The sequence below is a fragment of the Amborella trichopoda genome, chromosome 8, assembly GCF_054954075.1.
Source record: "Amborella trichopoda isolate Santa Cruz 75 chromosome 8, AtrichopodaSantaCruz75HAP2 v2.0, whole genome shotgun sequence".
Taxonomy (NCBI): Eukaryota; Viridiplantae; Streptophyta; class Magnoliopsida; order Amborellales; family Amborellaceae; genus Amborella; species Amborella trichopoda.
The window spans coordinates 8,914,083-8,920,375 of NC_142343.1; positions in this window are offsets into that span (position 1 = coordinate 8,914,083).

Sequence of the window (6,293 nt, forward strand, 5' to 3'; positions counted from 1 at the left end):
TATATATATATATATATAATCCCGAAAGATAAGGGATTTGTTTGTAATGAGTTATTGAATGTTTTATATTATTTTGGAAAAAGTTCGATAGTGTTTTGGCAATAAATATTTATTTCACTTTTTCCCATCTTTTTTTAAAAATTCAAAACTACCCCTTGGCACAAATCGATTTTTTTTAAAAAAAATCACTAATTTTTAACTTCATTTGGATGTGCTTTGTTTAATCATGTTTTAAATACACTCTTCATATTATTATTTTTTGGACTTTTTGGACTGGCAGGAGCCTGACCTGTTAGGCCAATTGAATAGGCCGGTTTATTGGTTATTCGAAACATGCTCTTAGCCAGTTTCTGAAGCAGGTTTCTAACGGTGGTTTAGTGTTTCGAGCATTTGATTGTATTATTTAGAGTTGGTTTAGTTTTTCGAACATTGGATTGTATTATTTAGAGTTGGTGTTATATTATACACAAGCATAGCATGGAATACTTAGACTAGTTATCCAACATCCGTGCTTATCAAATGACAATGGTGGTGAACTAATGTATTTTCTGAACCTTGTATTATACACGCAAGTACTGTACACTTTGTTCAGCTTATTTATAAGGAAAAATATATAAAGAGATCATTTACTTTAATACAAGGTCACAACTATGCTTGTCCATCAATTTTCAAATTTGATGGTTACCAATATATTTTTTACTTGACTCAAACTTCAGAATTTTTTTTATTGAATTTTGTGATACATACTAAGCCATCAAATTAGACATCTAATGGAACAAAGGAACATCATGGAAACAATTAAAACTAGAGTGATTTATTTACATACGATCTCTAAAATTGTATTTTTTCTTAAATTGCCCATTGGTCAACCTGAATTTGGATTTTTTTAAAGTTTTTTTTAGAAGCAGTGCCTTAAAGCTTGAGGCACTTCCCTACTAATGAAAAACTAAAAAAAAAATCAAATTTCGGTTGATCAAGGGGCAATTTTTTTTTTAAAAAAAGCGGGTTGATTGACTTTTTTTGTAATTTCTGCCTATAAACATAGCATTTTATATTTTACCTAAAATTTTAGTGGCCGAACATAAATCACACTTAAAACTAATTTATGTTCATCAAATTATTTAAAAAATCATCATAAGAAACATTAGGGAATGCAAAGGTTGCAAGTCTTTCCCCAACTCTCTTTGAAAATAACCCCCAGTCTGTGGTCATTTGATGAATTTTCCTTTGAAAAAACATCTCTTGAGAAAGATATGCATGAAAGGAGCTATGTTTATAAAACCATACTAAGAAAGAAAACTCTAAATTCTAAATAGACACCGTAACCAGGCACATTTACAAAACCTGTTGTTTGGGGGGCTCTTCAAGGACCAAGGAGTGAATGGTGGATGCAGGGAAGCTTGGGTGCTCAGATAGTAGTATATCATGGGCCTTGTAGATCTCAGTTAGGGTTAGTGGGTCAAGAGGATGCCTTGGAACTTGGTTATGGTAAATGTTTCCCTGTATTACAGTACTATTGCTCAAAGAAAAGATCATACACAGTGCAAGGACACAGAGAGGGAGCAACATGCTGATGTCCATAGTACAAAGACACAAAGGGGAGCACTTAGTTTCTAATGGACAGGACCTTGGTGTAGGGTTAGTTTGATCATGGCTTATAGGTATGTTTGGGTATGGTTAATATCATGGATAAAGCCCTAGTAACTTCCTAACCTAGAGGTCAATGCAGTCTCATCAATGGGCTGGGCAATCAAAGGGTTGGAAGATTTTGGAGGAAGCAGGGCCTGCATCCCTATCCATATCAATGCTACTTTTATTACAATAGTTAATTGCTTGGGTGGTGATCGCCCTGGGGCAGATCGTCAGCGTGGTCCAACCTCTTGTAGCCTTTTATTTTATTTTATTTTAGCATGTATGCTATGTTTCTTTGAGAGCATAGTTTACTTCTACTTTCTTGGTTAAAAGAACTAGTTGGGAAGTTTTTTTTCAATATGAAATTTTGGGAGCCACCTAAAACTTATTGGAAGATTGTTCTCTAATCAAATTTGAGTTTTTTTAAATCTCACCATCTAAAAATTAGATGATCTTTATTCAACCTCTTTTTTTTTTTAAATGCATAGTGGATGCAATTAAGATTTTTTATTTTTATTTTTATATTTTTATTTTTATATTGAGGTTAATCTATGGTTGAAGAGGTTACATTCCAAAAATTTGGGGTCTTGAAATTAATTCTAGGTGGGGTTTTACCCAAGTGAGAATGAACATTTTACTTATGAGGAAATAGAATATTTTGGCTAAATAAGGGATTGTCTACTACGAGATCAGTTATCTTTTGTACATGAAGGTCATAATCATTCTTGTCCCTTAAATTTTAAAATGGGTGGTTTTAAGAGTGCCATTGAATAGACACAAAGTTCCGAATTTTGTTTTTTTCAAACTTGTATCTCACCCCAAGCCATCCAATTTGACATTAATGAGTGACAATTGCCATTAGCCATTAGATGTCAAATTGGATGGCTTGGGGCTTTACATACTCACAAACCACTCAATACGAAATCAGATGGACATGAATAATTTTAACCCCTTTGTATTAAAAGCAAATGGTATCTTTGTATACTTTTCCTTTTTCTTTTTTTGGGGAATAAATATAATTTGTCTGGAATAAGATAAATTTTAATTTTTTTTCTCACAAATTCATATATAATCCAAGGAAAATCTTAGTATAAAGGTCTTTTTTAAGTAGCGTTAAACGGCATGTGTTTGGCCCTGAATTTGGTTGGTACATTTTCATGGACTCTCAAGAAGTCTTATGAAAATATATTTTGAAAAAAACGTAGGAAGAATTTCTTGAACTTAGTGTATGCAGGGCCTCTACTTCATAGACGGCTAGATTAAGTCCTTTAAGAAAGTGGTAACTAATTTTTATCTTTTATGTTGTTTATTTGTTGAAGAAGCAATCTACAAAATACAGAGTCAAATACATCTCCCTATAACTCTATCTAAGATATTTCCCCCCCCTAAATTTTATGGTTCATATTCAAAATATTTTTTCTCAATTTGAAAATTCTTTTTTACTTTTTTCCTTTTTCCTAGGGATTGTCCGCTATGTGCATAAAAGATAGAAGAAAGATATGCCTTTTTTTTTTTTTTTGAAGGTATACATTCTGTAATTATGTACTACGTCTCCATTTTCTGCACCACACGTTCATGGCATGTATTTTTTTTGTGGTACTATATTTTTCTTTGTGGTATCAAATTTTTTTGTTTTATATTGAATCATATTGGTGTAATCTGTGGTATTGGATTCTCAAGTTTTATTTCCTTTTAGGAAAAAGTTTATATAGAGCTGAGGCTCTAAACAATCGAATTAGAGCCCACCTCAAAAATTTCACTAGAAAAGGTTGCTTTGATGCCCAAATATCTTCAAATTGATCATCTCGACATCAAGATGCATGGATATGAGAAAAAAAAATGGATTTCAATTTTTGAAAATAGTGCATCTTGTGACGTATTTTTGGACCGTTAATTTTCAAGATTTTCAAGTTTTCATAGATCTACTTGTTTTACGTTTTTTTTTTTAAGCTTTAAATTTTATAATCAAATGTGAAAATATATTTTAAGATTATCCTAAATATTTCCAGTATTGAAACGACATTTCTTGACACTATTTGAAGGTTTGCTTTACTTTGATTGTTTACAGCCTCGACTCTATATAAACCACACCCTTCTTTTTATGGCTCAGTGCTTGTTTCGTTATATCCAGAGCTAGAAGATTTTCAGATGAGCGCATATATATACGATGCTAACTCTCTCGGTCTTGGGAGGATTTTCAGTCTAAAATTTTGGTAGCCACCTTAGAATAACCAGATGATGCTCATCAAAAAAATAAAATTTGAAATTTAAGTTTTCTATTATTTTGATCTCACCCTCTAAAAATTGGATGGTTTCTATTCAATCTTGGGATCACGTAGCTTAAAAAGATGAACCATGTAAATCTCGATGCCAGCATGTTAGTTTTATTTTATTTGTTTTATTGTATAGTTTGCCACTCTCACACATGCACATCATTTTGATGTATTTTGTGTCCCACAAATCTGGGTTCTGCTGCATGCATCTGCATTCATATGAGAGGTCTTGACTGGATGATCCCCACAAGTGCTATAAGATCGCGTTTCCCTTGACTAAGATACATCGCTCAGATATCCCTCTCTTTTTTTTGAACATTAACGCAAGCTTTCCATTAAACATAAAATCATATTACAAGATGTGATGTACAATAGGAGCATAAAATCAAGAAATATTAATGATCAATGAGGAATTTGAAACTCCCTCATTGGCTAAACAATCTGCTTCCTCATTGGTCTCCATATAACAATGACGAAGATCAACATTAAGCAGCTATACCTTATATCTACTTTCATAAAACAAGGATCTCAATCTCCAAGGAATATTGGACTCCCATCTACTCCAAGCTATAGCATTTGCCGAATCTCCTTCAATTATCCATCTACCCTCACATCTAAAGAGCAACTTCAGGCCCTCTAACAAACCTCGAGATTTAGCCTTGTTAGAGGTAGTAAACTACATGGGCCAGAGTAAGTGCGTAAGATATGGCCCTAGTTATTTATAATCAGTCCACTAAAGCCAGCTACACTGAGATTGCCAAAACTGATTCCATCAAAGTTTAGCTTAATTGAATTAGTAGGTGGTGGGGACCAAACATCAGCTCTTAGATTAACGTTGACAAAGGCCAAGGATGCCTTTGCCAACAGATTATTAATAATTGGGCTTTTTGGGGTTGACCCGCTATTTTTATGAGATGAGAACCAATCTGCTGCTAAAGCCATAATATTGGACTTTAGGATGAGAAGTTCTTTGCTAATCCCTTCCGCTCGGTTATCTATATCATTGTTTGTTGGTGTAGAAAGTCTAGTAGTCATAGGACGAGTAAGGAGGAAAAACCTCTTGGTAGGCTGGATCTTGTTTGACTGCTGAACGAAGCATTTTGGGACACGTTGTCAGTCAGATACTGTCGGTGAGCGGTCCTTATGCAAAGAAAGTCTTGACTGACAAACCGTTGGTTACTACCTTGGCCAACAACGAATCACTTTGACTGTCGGTGACTCACATTGATTGACAGTGACACCTTGACAATCGGTGAGTGCTTGACCGCCAACAGATACTGGACCACTGATTAGTTAATAGCTAGTGGGAGTTTAACTGCCGATGAATTGACAGACAACGGATCCTTGACAGACGATGGATCCTTGACTGTCAACAAATCCTTAGCCAACAATGGGAGCTTGATAGACAGTGAATCTCCCTGACCACCAGTGAATAGAAGAGAGGGGTGTGGAAGATAGTTTGTGTTGATTAAAGATGGAATCCAGTACTAGGACTAGGAATATATCGCTCAACGTGAATGTGACGACTCTAAAATTTGTGAAATTAAAACATAATATTAATAGTGTTGATAGATATAAACAATAAATAAAATAAAAAAAAATGCTTACAACTAGCTGGCCTAGATTACAAGCTTTGGTAGTGTTGTGCTTTAACAAAATATTTCCAATCAATTGGTATTATTTTTGTTTAAATTGGTGCTAGTCTACTTTTATATTGTAGACCTTATGGTCTACACTTCCTTTGCACTATATTTTATTTTAAACGAGAATGTTTACCACCTTACGTGGTAACCCAACAAACCACGCTCATAAGTTAAGACACCTTTTATAACAGGTGTTAACATTTTAAAAGCTCTCTCTCTCTTGCTATACTCTCTCTCTCCTTCTAAAAAGGTATTTTAACTTTAGAAAGTCTCTCTTTTATACCTCTCATCACACTCTTGCTTGCACTGCAGCACCTCACGCTCTCTCTCTCTAGACCTCTCACAATCCCTGCACTACCCTGCCTTTTCTCTTTCATAGCATTAAGCTTCAAGGCCTTCCTGCTTTGGAGTGAAAACCCTACAAATAGTTGGGTCACAGAGAATAATGAAGCTAGCCTTTGAATACACTACTCATGGCTGCTATTGGGTTTCAGCAGTAAGTGATATTAAACAGTTGAGAATTTGTATTTACCTATGGATTTTTCAGGAAGATGATGTCCAAAAAAGCCTTAAAGATTCGATTCATCAAATCTTTAAGCTTATTTTACTAAACAGTTGAGAATTCCGTGTTATAAGTTTTACATGGCTATGTAACATGATTTGTGATATGTCTATTTATTGTTAAGGATATTAAACATTACCTATGGATTTTTATGAGAGTTCTTCTATTAATAATAGATTATTT